Below are 17,891 nucleotides of genomic sequence, written 5' to 3' on the forward strand. Positions count from 1 at the left end.
TTTATATTTCAGGGCAGGGTTTGTCTGTACTGGAACTCACCCTGTAGAACAAACTAGCCTAAAACTCACAGAGATTCACTTGCTTCTGCTTCCTAAGTGCTGGTATTAAAGGTGTGTGCCACCACCACCCTGGTAAGATTCAATTTCATAAAGTATGCTTTCCTCACCTGGAGTTCAAATGTCCATTTCTTTTTACCTTTGCTTTGCTTGAATTGGCTTTGAATTCAGTTAGGAACATTGCCAGCCCAATCTTATTTATCTCAATTTCATCTCACTATTCCCACTGGAGTGACTCATTCAGAAATCACTATTTTTCATATATTTTCATAGGGCTTCATCCATGAACTTTTCTAAAGATACCCTGGCAATGCAGCAAAGTCTGAAGCATCTCATGCTCTCAGGAAACCACTGGCCAGGCTAGCTGGTCATGCTCAGACTCCATAGGAATGACAACCAACCAGACTGTCACCCCTTAGAGTAACAAATCTCCTTAGGGCTAGGGATAATCCAAATTGATGTTAGAGAATTTCAAGGCACTGGAACTTGTCTACTAACCAAAATTGCTAATCTTGGCACTTCCCCTTATTAATAGGTTTCTGCTAATCTGTTTGGTGCATTAGATCATGTGGAGAATGTCAATATTTCAGGACTCTGAGAACACTTGGTGGGCAGGTACAAGGGTTGACTAAACTGTGTCTCTTCTGATGCTTTCCAGACTAAGCATTGAGGTGACCAGTGTCAAGAGGTTTCAGCAGTTTCTGCTTCTGAATTTAAAAAACAGTTAGATTCCCTTGCCAAAATGGTCCTACAAAAATTGCAGAAGCTTAGACTTACCTCTCATAGGATAAGGTGACTGTGTGGCTTTGAGAGAAACCGTTGTTTCTGTGCTCATCCATCAGGAATCGTTTGGAAAACAAAACAAAACCTCAAAAAGAAAATGAGACGAAGACATAAATCCCAAATTGACATCAGTCTCTGTTCTCCTGGACTGCTGTCTCTCTACTACGCCATTGGCACTCGACGGCACACTAATTCTCATTTTGAATGAATTAATGTGGGGACACTACCTCCATACTGTATGGGAAATCATGTGCCAGTTTAGCATAATTAATGGCACTTAGGACCAACTACACCTCTTCAGACAACAGTGAGTCCACAGACTTCATTCACTCACTAATTCTAGTGGGGAATGATAGGCCCCCAGACCGTAGCACATCTGACTCCATGATGGAAGTAACGGACATGCTATAAAACTCAGTGTGTAGCTAGTGCCACCAATCAAGATGAAAACAAAGACCTAATCCATCCCTGGTTGTAGTTCTGCGACAGTCTCTAAATACGCTAACCTTTCCTTTTGTCTTTAGTAGCATGTGTGGCTAACTGTTCATGTTAACTGAAGTTTATCAAATCAGAACACGGCTTTTTTGCTTAAAGGCTCACCTGAGAAAGACTGGTGACTGTCCTGGAATTTTGAACACCCTAGTCACCAGTCAGCCAATAAAGACTTTCTATTGCTTTAATCCCATGTCCCAGCATCTACTCTGGTGGATGCCCAACAGGAACTAAAAATCAAGGGTGTATGCATTGGGTTTTGAAACAATCAGGAACAAGGCATCAGTAGGCAGAATAGTGGGTCGGTGTTAATGAATCCTGACACCATGAAGCTAGCAGAGAGTGTAACACAGTTTAAGGTACAGTGAAAAGACAGAAAACAGAATAGGTTCCTCCTGACCTGAATCAACAGTCATCCATGTGAATATGATCTGGATGGATTACATCGAGGGAAAGAAGGACATTTACAAAGGCTGGATGAGATAGCCTGCAGCGTCATCTGGGGATGTCTGCCAGTTGGCACAGAGCTTGGATTTGAACCCTAAAACTGCATAAACTGCTCACCTGCCATCCAAGCTCTGGCACAGCAGAGGCAGGAGTTCAAGTTTAAGAGTTTGCCTCATGTAGCAAATTTGAGACCAGAATGACAAAGAGGAATCAGCCATCAAGAGGGCTCTCTAGAGTAGCACAAGCAGGAACCTGGGTGCATAGTTGTAAAAGGTATTTATAGGGCAGTTTCTATGAGAAGAGGGTAGGTAGTGCCCAAAGTCAGTCTCCATGCTGGAAGGCAAGGGAAGCTCAGGCCAGGGAGAGGGAATGTGTCACTCTATTTCCACTCTGTACCAGCAACACTAGGGACACCAGGCTGCTGTGCCTCTCCTGAGTTTGGGGAGAGTTTAGGCTCCACACAGCAAGACTCTGATCACAAGGAACCTGATAATTTTTCCTACTGTGACAGTTGGTCTCCCTGTGAACACTGGTGTAGAACTCCACACTTTCTGCTGTCACAGGAGGTGTATATCTTTTAAATCTGTGACCCACAAGCAAGCCTCAGTGGCATGTTCACTCTTTTAGATGTGGCAGCCAGGTCCCTACTCCTGAGGTGCTGGTGGCTATGTCCCACTGTCACTTAGACCAAACTGTGCTGCATTCACCCCCAGGGTCCATGAGAGCCTATGTGTCAGTCACCCAGTCTTCCTTGGGACCATGCTACAGTACCTGAGCCAGCCATGGAGCTAATCCCAGTAAACGCTTGTCACTGGCCCACCCCACAGTCCCGACATCACTGTCCTTCAGGTACTGGAAGTTTTCATATGCTGAGCTGGTTGTGATTCGGTGAGGATGTGTAATGAGTGTTCTTTAATGTGCGGTTGCCTTAATGTAAGTGTGCAAAGCCACAAACTGAATATTGGAGCATGTTGTGAAATTAGAACTTTGAGACTGGAGATCTGCCCAATATTGCAGAGCATTTACTAACTAATACTTTTGTTGTTGTCAGTGATGATGATGACTTCATTTTAGTTATTTTATTACATGCATTGGTTTTTTGTGTTCATGCATGCCTGTGTGAGGATGTCATATCTTGGAGTTACAGACCACTGTATGGTGCCATGTGGGTGGTGGGAATTTCATCAGCGTCCTCTGGAATAGCACTCAGTACTCTTAACCACTGAGACATCACTCCAGCCAGGATTAACTCTCTTTATTAATTTTGCATTCATTTTCCATACCTACTAAGTTTCCCCTCCCCTGTCTTCTCCCATTCCCTCCTCTACCTCCTTTCTATCCCTACTCCCACCCAGTCCTCCTCTGTCTCAAGTAAGAAATGGTAAGGCCTCCCATGGGAATCAGCAGTGCCGGGCATATCAAGTTGAGCCAGGACAAAACTCCCTCCTTGCATCAAGGCAGAGTTAAGCATCCCTCCATAGAGGATAGTTTCCAAAAACCGCTCATGTGCCACAGACAGGTCCCTGGTCCCACTGCTTGGGGCCCCACGACTATTTTAATTTAAAAAGATAGAAAGTGCATGCACCGGAGTTCAATTGGAGGCTTTTGTTTTTTAATTAGGGGAATGGGATTGAAAAAGAATGTAAGGGGAGGGGCAGACCTGCCTCTGGGTACAGGAGCAAAGGGAGAAAGGGAAGAGGGGGTGGAGATAAAGAAAGAGGGATGGGAGGTGGGCAGGTGCGTTAACTGGAATGAAGTGGATGTGCACAGGTGATCCTCTTAGTGGCTGCAGCTGAGGGCACAGCCTGTCAGAGCTCCAACTGCAGACCGGGGCAGAGGCCTAATATAACACAGACCAAGGCACACAACTGTCACCCACATGCAGAAGGTTGACTCAGTCCCATGCAGGCCTCCTATTTTTCAGTATAGAGTCTGTGAGCTCTCACAAGTTCAGGTCAGATATCTCTGTGGGTTTCCCCATCTTGATCTCAATCTATACTTGCTGCTATAATCCCTCCACCCTCTCTTCAACTGGACTCCTGGAGTTTGGCCCAGTGCTTGGCTGGGGATCTCTGTATCTGCTTCCATCAGTTACTGGATGAAGTTTCTATGGTGGCAGTCATGATAGTCACCAGTCTGATTATAGCAGAAGGCCAGTTCAGGCAATCTCTCCACTATTGCCAGGAGTCTTAGCTAAGGTCATCCTTGTGCATTTCTGGGAGTTTCCCTGACACCAGGTTTCTCCTTAATCCCACAATGGTCCCATCTATCAAATATCTCTTTTATCGCTGTCCCTCTCAATCTCTGCCCCAACTCTGCCATCCATATCTTCATGTTCCCATCCCCCGTCCTCTTCCCTTTACCCCATTGTCCCCACTTTCCCAGACATCTCATATATTTCCTCTTCTCAGGATAACCCATGTGTCCCTCTTCAGGTCCTCCTTGTTAACCTGTTTCTCTGGGGTTGTGGACTGTAGCCTGGTTATCCTTGCTTAATGTCTATGACCCAGGTATGGTGATGCCTGCACATGTTGCTTTGTTGAGTAGGGATGTCTTGGCTATCCTGGGCCTTTTGTTTTGCCATATAAAGTTGAGAATTGTTCTTTAAAGGTCTGTGAAGAATTGTGCTGGGATTTTGATGGGGATTGCATTGAGTCTGTAGATTGCTTTTGGCAGGATTGCCATTTTTACTACATTGGTCCTAACTATCCAAGATCATGCGAGATCTTTCCATTTTCTGGTGTCTTCTTTCATTTCTTTCTTTAAAGACTCAAAGTTCTTGTGATACAGGTCCTTCACTTGTTTGGTTAGCATTTCCCAGAGGTATTTTATCTTGTGTGTGGCTGTGGGGACACCAGACCTTGAGCAGAAACCCACTTCCCCTTCGGCCTGGGAGCAGGCATCTGTGTAATGTTTACTGAAAACAATTCAGTGCTAAAGCTCTTGATAGGGCTCAGATAAGGGCTTGCTCACTGAAATACCATGCCTTTCACACCCCCTACGGCTAGATGCCTCTTCCTGTCCCCCCCCTGTGGTGTCTCCCCGATTCTGGGGCCGGAGATTAAACCACCAGCCAGGAGGGTGAGAAGTGGAAAGAATGGTATGTAGATGAATGGCAAAAGTCCTTAAAAAAAGGAAGCTCCTTTTTCTTAGAGAGACTTCTCCTGAGACTTCTCTCTCCTAAGCGGACTTGGAATCTCCTCCTAAGCTGACTTGGGAAGCATAAAGTTTTCTTAAAGCAACCGACCGGTCTCTGTGTCATCTATCCCGACCACCTCGCTACATTCTCGGATGCAGGCCGCACAGCAGGTGCGACAATTGGAGGTTCCACCGAGATCATGAAAGCGAGGTAAGTGAGCCAGTTCATCTCTTTTTCTGGCCAGGGACAGATTGGGGAAAAAAGAAAAGAAACCATGGGGAATAATTCTGGGAAGCTTAAATTACAGTATCAAGTTAAAAAGTTACTTGAAGGACATGGGACTACACTAAAGTCTAAAACCTTGGAAGGCTTTTTAAAATGGATTGAACGTGCCAGTCCATGGTTCGTTACTGGGGGAGGCTTAAATGTCCCAGATTGGAAGGATGTTCGCTATGATCTTTAGAGTCGGGTGTTGGTGGCATATGCCTTTAATCCCAACACTCGAGAGACAGAGGTAGGTAGGATGGAGGTCATCCTTGTATATAGAGCGAGTTCCAGGACAGCCTCCAAAAGGATAGAGAGAAACCCAGTCAAAAAAAAAAAGGAGGGTAAAATAAGAAATCTCCAGTCTTTCACCTGATCCACTAAGGTCAGGAAAGTAAAGAAAAACTGAGAGATTTAAAAGACTGGCCAACAAGTAAGGCTATAAGGATGTATTAAAAAGGGGGTACCAAACTAGGGGTACCAGATTAAATGTCTAGGCCTTTGACTGACAAAGGTCAAAAAAGAAAAGCAAAACATAAGAAGTTGCCCTCAGTTGGAGGGTAGATTGGAAAATCATCCTCAATGGGAGGATGGATTAAAGATAGATAAATTTAAAAAATTGGTAAAGTTAATAAATAAGGCCAGTCTTTCACCTGATCCACTGAGGTCAGGAAAGTAAAGGAAAACTCAGAGATCTAAAAGGATAGCCAACAAGTAAGGCTATAAGTATGTATTAAAAAGGGGGTACCAAGCTAGGGGTACCAGATTAAATGTCTAGGTCCTTGCCTGACAAAGGTCAGGAAAGAAAGGGAACCTAAGAGATCACCCTCAGTTGAAGGGTGGATTGGATTAAATGTCTAGGCCCTTGCCTGACAAAGGTCAGGAAAGAAAGGGAACCTAAGAGATCACCCTCAGTTAAAGGGTGGGTTGGATTAAATGTCTAGGCCCTCACCTGACAAAGGTCAGGAAAAAAAGGGAACCTAAGATAAGAAGTTGCCCTCAGTTGGAGGGTGGATTGGAGGATCATCCTCAATGGGAGGATAGATTAAAGATGGGTAAATTTTAAAAAAATTGGTAAAGTTAATAAATGAGGTATTAGTATTCAGTAAAGAAAAAGACAAAGGTATATAAAATAAAAATGTTTGGTTACATTTATATAGGGTAGGTTATTGAATTTTGTGAGTCATCTCAAGCCTGGCCTTTCCACTTTGCATCTACAGAATTACGAGGAGTGGGTATGGCTGTAGCCCCTGAGTGTAGCTCAAAACTTCTCTAATGAAGAAATGATGAGGGACATACAGGACTTTTTCAACCTTTTGTTTTAATTCAAAGATTGACTGGAGTTGTTCTGTTAAAGAAGTTTCAGTTCAACAAACTAATCATAACCTAGGCAAGGAGAGATATGTATGCATGGTCTGTGTGTATGGACGTGGCCACGTCAGTATGTATGAAGTGTGAAATGTAAATGCGTGAATGTTGACAAAAGCAACTGTTCTAACTGCCTTGGATATGATTAAAGGGATACTTAAATCCCTTCAAACAGTTAAAAACTACCTAAATCGATTTAGATATAGCCAAAAGAAACATCCAGTCAGTCGGTTAATATTTTAACAAAAAATTCAAGTTAAGCCCTCAGAGCCAGTCAGAGAGAGAGAGAGAGAGAGAGGTTTGTTCAGGGAACTGTCCTGCCGCTTTGGCAGGCCCCCACCCCCAAAGGTGTCTGTGTAGATGCAAATTAGGCCTTGTCAGCTCAGATGCATGAGGCCTTGTCAGCTAGTGAGAGCTACAGGTTAAAAAAAAAAAGGACTATTTGGGACATAGTATAGTTTACAATCCTTAAATGATTCTCAAAGGTACTTAATGGTTATGTCCCTTTTAAAGGACATCTACTAATACTTTAAATAGAGATCCCAATTCACCTAGATAGTTGACTAAGGAGGGTAGACAAATCCTTCTACTGTTATGGTCCAACTTCAACAGTTAAAACAAAATTTAAAAATAAAAGGGGGAGTAATGTCCCCAGTCCCCACATGATTCATTAAATAATCCACTCCTCATTTAAAAATTTTTAAAATGTAAATGCCAGTGAGGAATCTGCTTCAGACAGATTCTGACGTAATGAAAGTTAAACAACTATTGCTCAGGTCAAATGGAAACATCCATACACTAGACAGTAGAGTAGACCCTAATTTGGGGTCGAGGGCATGTTTGTGTTTTCTTACAGGAAAAGAATAAAGCTTCAGTAGCTGTCACAACATTTGGTGAGATGCATGGAGCAGAGAAAACTAGACCTGAGACCATGGGAGCCTGCTCAAGCCAGTTCGAGATCTCCTAAGTCGGTGTTCCTGACCCTTGATGTCATCAAATCTACAGCCCGAGAAAGAAATAAAACAGTCTGTTCGAGATTTCCAGTGTCTCATCAGGCTTGCTACATCAACCTCCTGGACCCGTGAGTTTTCATCCCAAAGCCAACAAAACTGGAAGATTAACAGCTAGCCTTTGATACACCTTAAAACAACAGAATTCATTTTGCCAGCTTTTCCCTTTGGGGGAAAAAGGACCCATTTAAAACATTTGGACATTGGTATGGACTGTGATGAGTGGCAAAAGCCTCTTTTCAGTATTTGAACAGGACATGGTCACTTGAAATATCAGACTTGGTAGTTCCTGTTTCTGGAATCACACCTATGCCAGTGTGTTCTTCTGGAGAAATGTGGTTTGTCCTGGTGCGACAAAAAGACTTTGACTCGGGTTGCATGTTCGGCTGATACTACTGACATTAAATCTACAGACTACATCACCACAGGAACAAATTGGTACTCTGTAAATAGTGCAACAAGCCTCTTGTTCATATTTTTTATAATGCTACATGTGTAACATCAATGATTGTACCTAATGTATCTGTACAAGTGCACTCTCTAATGCTTTCCTAAGTAGATCTTAAAATGATTGTAAACTTTATCACTGTTTTGACCGTCAAATTGTAACTATAAATCACCCTTGTAGCAAAGAAAGGCTGGTGGTAGAATGCTAAGGCCCAGATTGGGGGATGGGCAGGTGACAGAGAGGCGCTATGTCAGTGGGGGTCCTAGGAATGGTAACAGTGGCAGTAGGCATTCTGGCTTCATGCTGAGTTCAAAGTGCCTTAGCCCATGGCAATCCCGATAGCCATAAAGCCTTATTACAAATGATTTTAAGGTTGGGGTGCTCTTTTGACGGGCAACCTGTGGGGAAGACCCACTCCCACCTAAGACAGGGGTTCAAGGTCCCCCAAAGACGGGCCAGGGAGGGTGACCCTACTTGACCTAAGACAGGAGTGCCTCATTTAAAAATAAAAAGGGGTAAATTGTGGGGACACCAGACCTTGAGCAGAAACCCACTTCCCCTTCGGCCTGGGAGCAGGCATCTGTGTAATGTTTACTGAAAACAATTCAGTGCTAAAGCTCTTGATAGGGCTCAGATAGGGCTGGCTCACTGAAATACCATGCCTTTCACACCCCCTATGGCTAGATGCCTCTTCCTGTCCCCCCCTGTGGTGTCTCCCCGATTCTGGGGCCGGAGATTAAACCACCAGCCAGGAGGGTGAGAAGTGGAAAGAATGGTATGTAGATGAATGGCAAAAGTCCTTAAAAAGGGAAGCTCCTTTTTCTTAGAGAGACTTCTCCTGAGACTTCTCTCTCCTAAGCGGACTTGGAATCTCCTCCTAAGCTGACTTGGGAAGCATAAAGTTTTCTTAAAGCAACCGACCGGTCTCTGTGTCATCTATCCCGACCACCTCGCTACATTCTCAGATGCAGGCCGCACAGCAGGTGCGACATGTGGCAATTGTAAAGGGTGATGTTTCTCTGGTTTCTTTCTCAGCCCTCTTATTTTCTGTATAAAGTAGGGCTAATGATTTTCTTGAGTTGATCTTGTATCCTGCCACTTTGCTGAAGGTGTTAATCAGCTGTAAGAGTTCTCTGGTAGAGTTCTTTGGGTCACTTATGTAAACTATCATATCATCTGCAAATAGTGAAAGTTTTACCTCTAACGTTCCTATTTGTATCCCCCTGATCTCCTTTTGTTGTCTTATTGCTCTAGCTAGAACTTCAAGTACAATATTGAAAAGGTATGGAGAGAGTTGACAGCCTTGTCTTGTTCCTGATTTTAGTGGGATTGGGTTGAGTTTCTTTCCATTTAGTTTGATGTGGGCTGTTGGTTTGCTGTATATAGCTTTTATCATGTTTTCGCATTTTCCTATTATTCCAGATCTCTCCAAGACCTTTACCATGAAGGGGTGTTGGATTTTGTCAAAGGCTTTTTCAGCATCTAGTGAGATGACCATGTGATTTTTTTCCTCAGCATGTGTATATGGTGAATTACATTGACAGATTTTCATATGTTGAACTGTCCCTGCATCTCTGAAATGAAGCCTACTTGATCATGGTGGATAACTTTTCTGATGTGTTCTTGGATCCAATTTGCCAGTATTTTATTAAGTATTTTTGCTTCAATGTTCATGAGGGGAATTGGTCTGAAGTTCTCTTTCTTAGTTGAGTCTTTGTGTGGCTTGGGTATCAATGTTATTGAAGCCTCATAAAAAATAGTTTGACAAAGACACTTCTGCTTCCTTTGCATTAAATACTTTGAGGAGAATTGGTATAAGCTATTCTTTCAATTTCTGGTAAAATTCTGCACTGAAACCATCTGGCCCTGGGCTTTTTTTAGTTTAGACTTTTGATGACTGCTTCTCTTCCCTTAGGTCTATTTAAAAAGCTTATCTGTTCTTGATTTAATTTTGTCACGTGATGTCTATCCAGGAAGTCATCTATTTCCTTTAAATTTGCCAATTTTGTGGAGTACAGGTTTTCAAAGTATGACCTGATGATTCTCTGGATTTCCTCAGTGTCCGTTGTTATGTCCCCCTTTTCATTTCTGATTTTGTTAATTTGCATGTTCACTCTTGGCTGTTTGGTAAGTTTGGATAAAGGTTTGTCTATCTTGTTGATTTTCTCAAAGAACCAACTCTTTGTTACATTGATTCTTGGTATTGTTTTCGTAGTTTCTGCTTTATTGATGTCAGCCCTCAATTTGATTATTTCCTGGCGTCTACTCCTCCTGAGTGATTTTGCTGCTTCATGTTCTAGAGCTTTCAGCTGTGCTGTTAGTTCTCTAGTGTAACTATGCTCCAGTTTCTTCATGTGGGCACTTAGTGCTAAGAAATTTCCTCTTAACACTGCTTTCAACGTGCACCAAAAGTTTGGATATGTTGTGTCTTCATTCTCATTGAATTCTAGGAAGTCTTTAATTTCTTTTTTATTTCCTCTTTTACCCAGGTGTGGTGCAATAGCGCATTATTCAATTTCCATGAGTTTGTAGGGTTCCTTTAGTTTGTGTTGTTGTTGAACTCTAACTTTAATGCATGGTGGTCTGATGAGAAATATGGAGTTATTCCAACTTTTATGTACCTGTTGAGGTTTTCTGTGTTGCCAAGTATTTGGCCAGTTTTTGAGAAGGTTCCATGTGGTGCTGAGAAGAAGTATATTCTTTTGTGTTTGGATGGAAAGTTCTATAGATGTCTGTAAAACCCAATTGTGTCATAACCTCTATTAGTTCCTTTGTTTCTTTGTTAAGTTTCTGTCTTGTAGTCCTGTCTAGTGGTGACAGTGAGGTGTTGAAGTCTCCCACTATTAGTGTGTGAGGTTTTATGTGTGGTTTGAGTTTTAATAGTGTTTCTTTTGGGAATATTGATGCCTTTGTATTTGGGGCATAGATGTTCAGAACTGAGACATGATCTTGGCCGATTTTCCCTGCGGTGAATATGAAATGACTGCCTTCCTCTCTTTTGATTGATTTCAGTTTAAAATCTAGTTTGTTAGATATTAGGATTGCTACCACCACTTGTTTCTTGGGACCATTTCATTGGAAAATCACTTCCCAACTCTTAACTCCAAGCTGATGTCTGTCTTGGAGGCTGAGGTGTGTTTTTTGTATGCAGCACACGGATGGGTTCTGTCTTTGAATTCATACTGCCAACCTGTGCCTTTTTATGGGCGATTTAAGACCATTAATATTGAGGGCTATTATTGACCTTTGATTGCTCATTCTCGTTTGTTTTGCAATGGTTGTTCTTGGTGGAATTGTATGTGGATTTCCACCCCTTTTCTCTTTTGGGTATTGGTAAAGTGGGATTATCTATTTCCTATGTTTTTGTGCTTGTAGTTAAGTTCTTTGGACTGGAGTTTTCCTTCCAGAATTTTCTGTAGGGCTGGATTAGTGGATACATATTGTTTAAATGTGGTTTTGTATTGTAATATCTTTTTTTCTCCTTCTATAGTGATTGAAAGCTTTGCTGGGTATAGTAGTCTGGGCTGGCATCCGTGGTCTCTTAGTGTTGATCGAATATCTTTCCAGGATCTTCTGGCTTTCAGAGTTTCCATGGAGAAGTCAGGTGTAATTCTTATAGTTTTGCCTTTATATGTCATTTGACCTTTTTGGTTTTTTTTTGTTTTGTTTTGTTTTTAAGATTTTTTTTAATTCAAGAAATGAATAAGGATCCTCAGAGCAATATTATCCAACATTTGGTCCAGTTTAATACACAAAAATACATAAAATCAGTTACTGATAGCTTTGTGATCCAATTATACTTGCTAGGCTTACTTGATATTCTGCAAACAAACTGTATTGAAGCATCCCCTTTCCTCTCTTCCAATTGAAACTGAAAACATTTACAGCGCCTAGAAAACATCACAAGTCAAAACTGCTAAGCTAGGAGAAAAAGCTGGCAAATCATGTTCTCATAGTGCCAGCAGACAATCATCTGAGGATTTGCCCAGAGCCAACAGAACCTGAGGGCTTCCCACCTGGATCACAGCGGATTCCCTCCGTAAGTGACTCCACGCACCCAGCAATTGCTTTAGACTTCACACCTTGGAATTCTCAGTGAAATTATTTTTCTCCATCATCCCCATAGTCACTCTACCAAAAAACCTTACTTGTTATAACTCAAAAGTATATCTTGCTTTGGTCTGTGGTATTGCCATGGTCCCATCCTACTCTGAGCCTTTGCCGCCTCTCTGTGGTCTGTGGGACAGTTTCTAATCTACCTCTGTTTTTGTTCTTAATGTTTTCCCCATCACTTGCTGGCCACATCCTCCCTCCTTATGATTGTCCATTGTGAAATCTAAAATGCTTCTGGTCAGTGAGACTTTGTACAGTGTGACAACCTGTCACCTCTACAGCCACCCCAGGCTCCCTCCTCCCTACATCCAGTACCTGTCAGAGCTTCCTTCCAAATCCCCAGGGAACCTATTTCCTAACTTGGAGCCTTTGCACCGCTGGACTGTTACTCCCCACAGCTTATTTCTGTGTATCTCAGACTTGCAAGCTTAAAAGATACCTTCTCAAGGAGGCTTTATACAACTTCTCCACACAGTGTCAAGTAGGTCATAGCAATAGCCAATGGTTTCTTTTTTTTTTTTCATTATTATTGTATAGTTTCCTCCTCTTTTTTTTTCCAGGACCTTCTGGCTTTCAGAGTTTCCATGGAGAAGTCAGGTGTAATTCTTATAGGTTTGCCTTTATATGTTATTTGACACTTTTCTTTAGCTGCTCTATGTATTCTTTCATTATTTTGTATGCTTGGGGTCTTGATTATTTTGTGGTGAGGGACTTTATTTTGTGATCCACTCCATTTGGTGTCTGTAAGCTTCTTGTACCTTCATTGGCATGTCTTTTTTAGGTTGGGAAAGTTTTCTTCTATGATTTTGTTGAATATGTGTTTTATCCCTTTGAGTTGGGTTTCTTCACCTGCTTCTTTTTTTTTTGTTGTTTTTTTATTAGTTACTTTTAAGTTTTAACTTAGATTAGAAACAAGGTTGCTTCACATGTCTGTTCCAGGTCCCTCTCCCTTTCCCTCCCCCCCCCTCCCATGCCCTCCCCCTAACCCCCCTCCATTATCCCCTCATTTCCCCAAGGATGGTGAGACCTTCCATGGGAGTGGCCATAGTCTGTCATTTCATCCAGGGCAGGACATAGACCCTTCCCCAAGAGTTCAGGGTGAGGGTACTTCTCACATTGTTGGATGGGAGACCAAAGAAGTCCATGTGTATATTCGGGATGAATACTGATCTACTGCCCAAGGCTCAATAGATTACCTAGGCCTCCTCACTGACACCCCCATTCAGGGGGTCTTGATCAGTCCCATGCTGAATTCCCAGGCATCTGCCTGGGATTCAAGAGTTAACCCTTGTCAGCTTAGCTGTTTCTGGGGGTTAAACCAGCCCAGTCTTAATCCCTTTGGTCATAAGTGCTCCTGCTCTGTTACTGGCTTTCTTGAGTTCAGCTCAGTGATTAGCTGTGGGAGTGTGCCTCTGCTTCCATCAGCCAGTGAATGAAGTTTCTTTTTCCCAGACTCTTTGGCCATGGGATTGTAGCCTGGCACTCCCCAGATCTATGTCTAAAATCCATATATGAGAGAGTACATGCCATGTTTCTCTTTTTGTGACTGCGTTACCTCACTCAGGATGGTTTCTTCTAGTGTCATCCATTTGCCTGCAAATCTCAGGATTCCAATTTTTTTCTGCTGAATAGTACTCCATTGTGTAAATGTACCACATGTTTTCTATCCACTCTTCGGTTGAGGGGCATCTAGGTTGCTTCCAAGTTTTGGTTATTACAAATAATGCTGCTATGAACATAGTGGAACAGACATCCTTGTTGTATGAATGGGCATCTTTTGGATATATGCCTAAGAGTGGAGTTGCTGGGTCTTGTTGTAGGTTCATTCCCATTTTTCGGAGGAATCTCCATACTGATTTACAAAGTGGCTGAACAAGTTGGCACTCCCACCAGCAATGGAGGAGTGTTCCCCTTTTGCCACATCCTCTCCAGCATAAATTGTCATTGGTGTTTTTGATTTTAGCCATTCTGACAGGAGTGAGATGTTATCTCAGAGTTGTTTTGATTTGCATTTCGCAGATGGATAAGAATGTTGAGCACTTTCTCAAGTGCCTCTGAGCGATTTTAGCCTCCTCTATTGAAAATTCTCTATTTAGTTCTTCAACCCACTTTTTAATTGGATCCTTTGGTATTTTGTAGACTTGCTTCTTGAGTTCTTTGTAAATTTTGCAGATCAACCCTCTGTCAGATGTGGGGTTAGTGAATATTTTTTCCCATTCTGTGGGCTGCCTTTTTGTCTTCCTGACTGTGTCCTTTGCCTTTCAGAAGCTTATCAGTTTAAGGAGGTCCCATTTATTAATGGTTGATCTCACTGTCTGTGCTACTGGTGTTATGTTCAGGAAACTGTCTCCTGTACCAATTCGTTCAAGGGTACCACCCACTTTCTCTTCTAAGAGGTTCAGTGTGGCTGGGCTTAACTTGGGGTAACTGTAACAAAACAAGTGAAAGTCCTGTATCACAAGAAGTTTGAATCTTTAAAGAAATAATTTAAAGAAGCCCTCAGAAAATGGAAAGATCTCCCATGCTCTTGGATAGGTAGGATCAATGTAGTAAAAATGGCAATCCTGCCAAAAGCAATCTACAGATTCAATGCAATCCCCATTAAAACCCCAGCACAATTCTTCACAGACCTTGAAAGAACAATAATCAATTTTGTATGGAAAAACAAAAGATCTAGGATAGCCAAATCAACCCTGTTCAACAAGGCAACGTCCGGAGGCATCACCATCCTTGACCTCAAGCTCTATTATAGAGCTATAGTCCTGAAAACAGCTTGGTATTGGCACAAAAATAGACAGGGAGACCAATGGAATCGAATTGAAAACCCAGATATTAACCCACACACATATGAACATCTGATCATTTACAAAGAAGCTAAAAATATACAATGGAATAAAGAAAGCATCTTCAACAAATGGTGCTGGCATAACTGGAGGCTGGCATGTAGAAGAATGCGGATCGGTCCATGTTTATCACCATGCACAAAACTTAAGTCCAAATGGATCAAAGACCTCAACATAAATCCAGCCACACTTCACCTTCTTCTATAACTATTATTCTTAGGTTTGGTCTTTTCACGGTGTCCCGTATTTCCTGGATAGTTTGTGTTAGGGATTTGTTGGACTTCAGATTTTCTTTGATTGATGAATCTATTTCTCCCATGTGTCTTCAACACCTGAGATTCTCTGTTCCATCTCTTGTACTCTGTTGGTTATGGTTGGATCTGCAGTACCTATCCTTTCCCCACTTGTTTTTTTTTTTTTTATTTCGAGCATTCCTTCAAACTGTGGGAGGTTTTTTGTTTTGTTTTGTTTTGTTTTTATTGTCTCCATGTCAGCTTTCAATCCTTGCATTGTTTGAATTGTTTCTTGAAATTGTCCTTTGTGTTTTCCTTCCTTTCTTCCATTTGTTGGAATTTTTGGTTGGTTTTTTCTTCCATTTCTTTAATGAAATATGATTGTGGGGAAGGCCAGTTCAGGCATCCTCTCCACAATTGCCAGGAGTCTTAGCTAAGGCCATCGTTTGTATTCCTGGGAGTTTCCCTGGCACCAGGTTTTTCCTTAATCCCATAAGGCCCATCTATCAACATATCTCTCATCACTGTCCCTCTCCCTCTCTGCCCTAACTCTGCCATCCAGGTCCTCATATTCCCCCCATCCCCCATCCACTCCCCTTTACCTCTGCTGCCCCCGCTTTCCCCAGATACCTCATCTATTTCCTCTTCTCAGGATAACCCATGTATCCCTCTTAGGGTCCTCCTTGGTTCCTAGATTCTCTGGAGCTGTGGATTGTAGTCTGGTTATATTTGCTTTATATTGACTATCCATCTATGAGTGAGTACACGCCATGATTTTCTTTCTAGTTCTGGGTGACCTCATTCACGATGATTTTTTTCTAATTCTGTGCTTTTACCTGCAAATTTTATTATGTCATTGTTTTTTAACAGCTGAGTAACACTCCATTATGTAAATGTACCGCATTTTCTTTATCCATTCTTCAGTTGAGGGGCATCTAGATTGTTTCTACATTCTGGCTATTACAAGTACTGTTGCTATTAATATAGTTGAGCAAATATCCTTGTGGCATGGTTGAGCACCCTTTGGGTACATGGCAAAGAGTGGTATCACTGGGTCTTGAGTGATACCAATTTTCTGATCAACTGCCATATTGGTTTTCAAGCTTGCACTCCCACAAGAAATGGAGGAATGTTCCCCTTAGTCCACATCCTCTCCAACATAGGCTGTCGTTAGCATTTTTATCTTAGTCATTCTGACAGCTGTAAAATGATATCTTGGAGGCATTTTGATTTTCATTTTCCTGATGGCTAAGCATGTTGAGCAATTCTTTAGTGTATCTTAGCCATTTTAGGTTCCTCCATTGAGAATTCTCTATTTAGTTCTGTACACCAATTTTTTATTGGATTATTTGGTGTTTTGTTGACTAGCTTCTTGAGTTCTTTGTATGTTTTGGAAACAGCCCTCTATCAGATGTTGGGTTGGTAAAGGGCGTTTCTGATTGTGTGGTCTGCCATTTTGCATTATTGACAGTGTTTTTACCTTACAGAAGCTTCTCAGTTTCCGGAGGTCCCATTTATTCATTGTTTGTTCTACTGGTGTTTAAGAAGTGGTCTCCTGTGCCAATGTGTTCAAGGCTACATCCAACTTTTTCTTCTTTCATTTTCTGTATGGCTGGATTTATGTTGTGATCTTTGAATTCCTTGATCTTGAGTTTTGTGCATGGCAATAGATATGGCTCTATTTCCATTCTTCTACACACCCCCATGCAGATATGCCAGAGCCATTTGTTGAAGATGCTTTCTTTTTCCATTGTATAATTTTGGCTACTTTGTCAAAAATCAGGTATTTGTAGGTGTGTGAATTTCTATCAGGGTCTTCCGTTTGGTTCCATTGATCCATGTATCTGTTTTTATGCTAATAACAAGCTGTTTTTATTGTTATAGCTCTATAGTAGAACTTGAATGGTAATGTCTCTGGAAGTTCCTGTATTGTACAGGATTGCTTTGGCTATCCTGGATTTTTTGTGTTTTCCATGTGAAATTAAATATTGTTCTTTCCAGGTCTGTGAAGTATTGTGTTGAGATGTTGATGGGGATTGTATTGAATCTGTAGCTTGCTTTTGGTAAGATTTCCATTATTACTATGTCTATTCTACCTATCCACGAGCATGGGAGATATTTCCATTTTTAGATATGTTCTTCAGTTTCTTTCTTCAAAGACTTAAAGGTCTTGTCATACAGATGTTTCACTTGTTAGGATTACCCCAAGATATTTTATGTTATTCATGGCTGTTGTGAAGGGTGATGCTTCTCTTATTTCTTTCTCACCTGTTAATCCATTTGTACATAGGAGGTCTACTGAGGTTTTTGGAGTTAATCTTGTATCCTGCCATATTACTGAAGGTGTTTATCAGATGTAGGAATTCCCTGGTAGGATTTTGGGGTCACCTATCAATACTATCATATCATCTGCAAATAGTGAGAGTTTGACTTCTTCGTTTCCAATTTGAATTCCCTTGCTCTCTTCTTGTTGTCTCATTACTCTAGCTAGAACTTTGAGTACTATATTGCATAGATACATAGAGACTGAACAGCCTTGACTTATTCTTGATTTTAGTGGAATCGCTTTAAGTTTCTCTCCATTTAATTTGATATTGACTGTCAGCTTGCTATATATTGTCTTTACTATGTTTAGGTATGTTCCTTGTTTCCCGGATCTCTCCAAGACCTTTATCATGAAGAAGTGTTGGATTT

The sequence above is a fragment of the Mesocricetus auratus genome, unplaced genomic scaffold, assembly GCF_017639785.1.
Source record: "Mesocricetus auratus isolate SY011 unplaced genomic scaffold, BCM_Maur_2.0 Super-Scaffold_100044, whole genome shotgun sequence".
Classification (NCBI taxonomy): domain Eukaryota; kingdom Metazoa; phylum Chordata; class Mammalia; order Rodentia; family Cricetidae; genus Mesocricetus; species Mesocricetus auratus.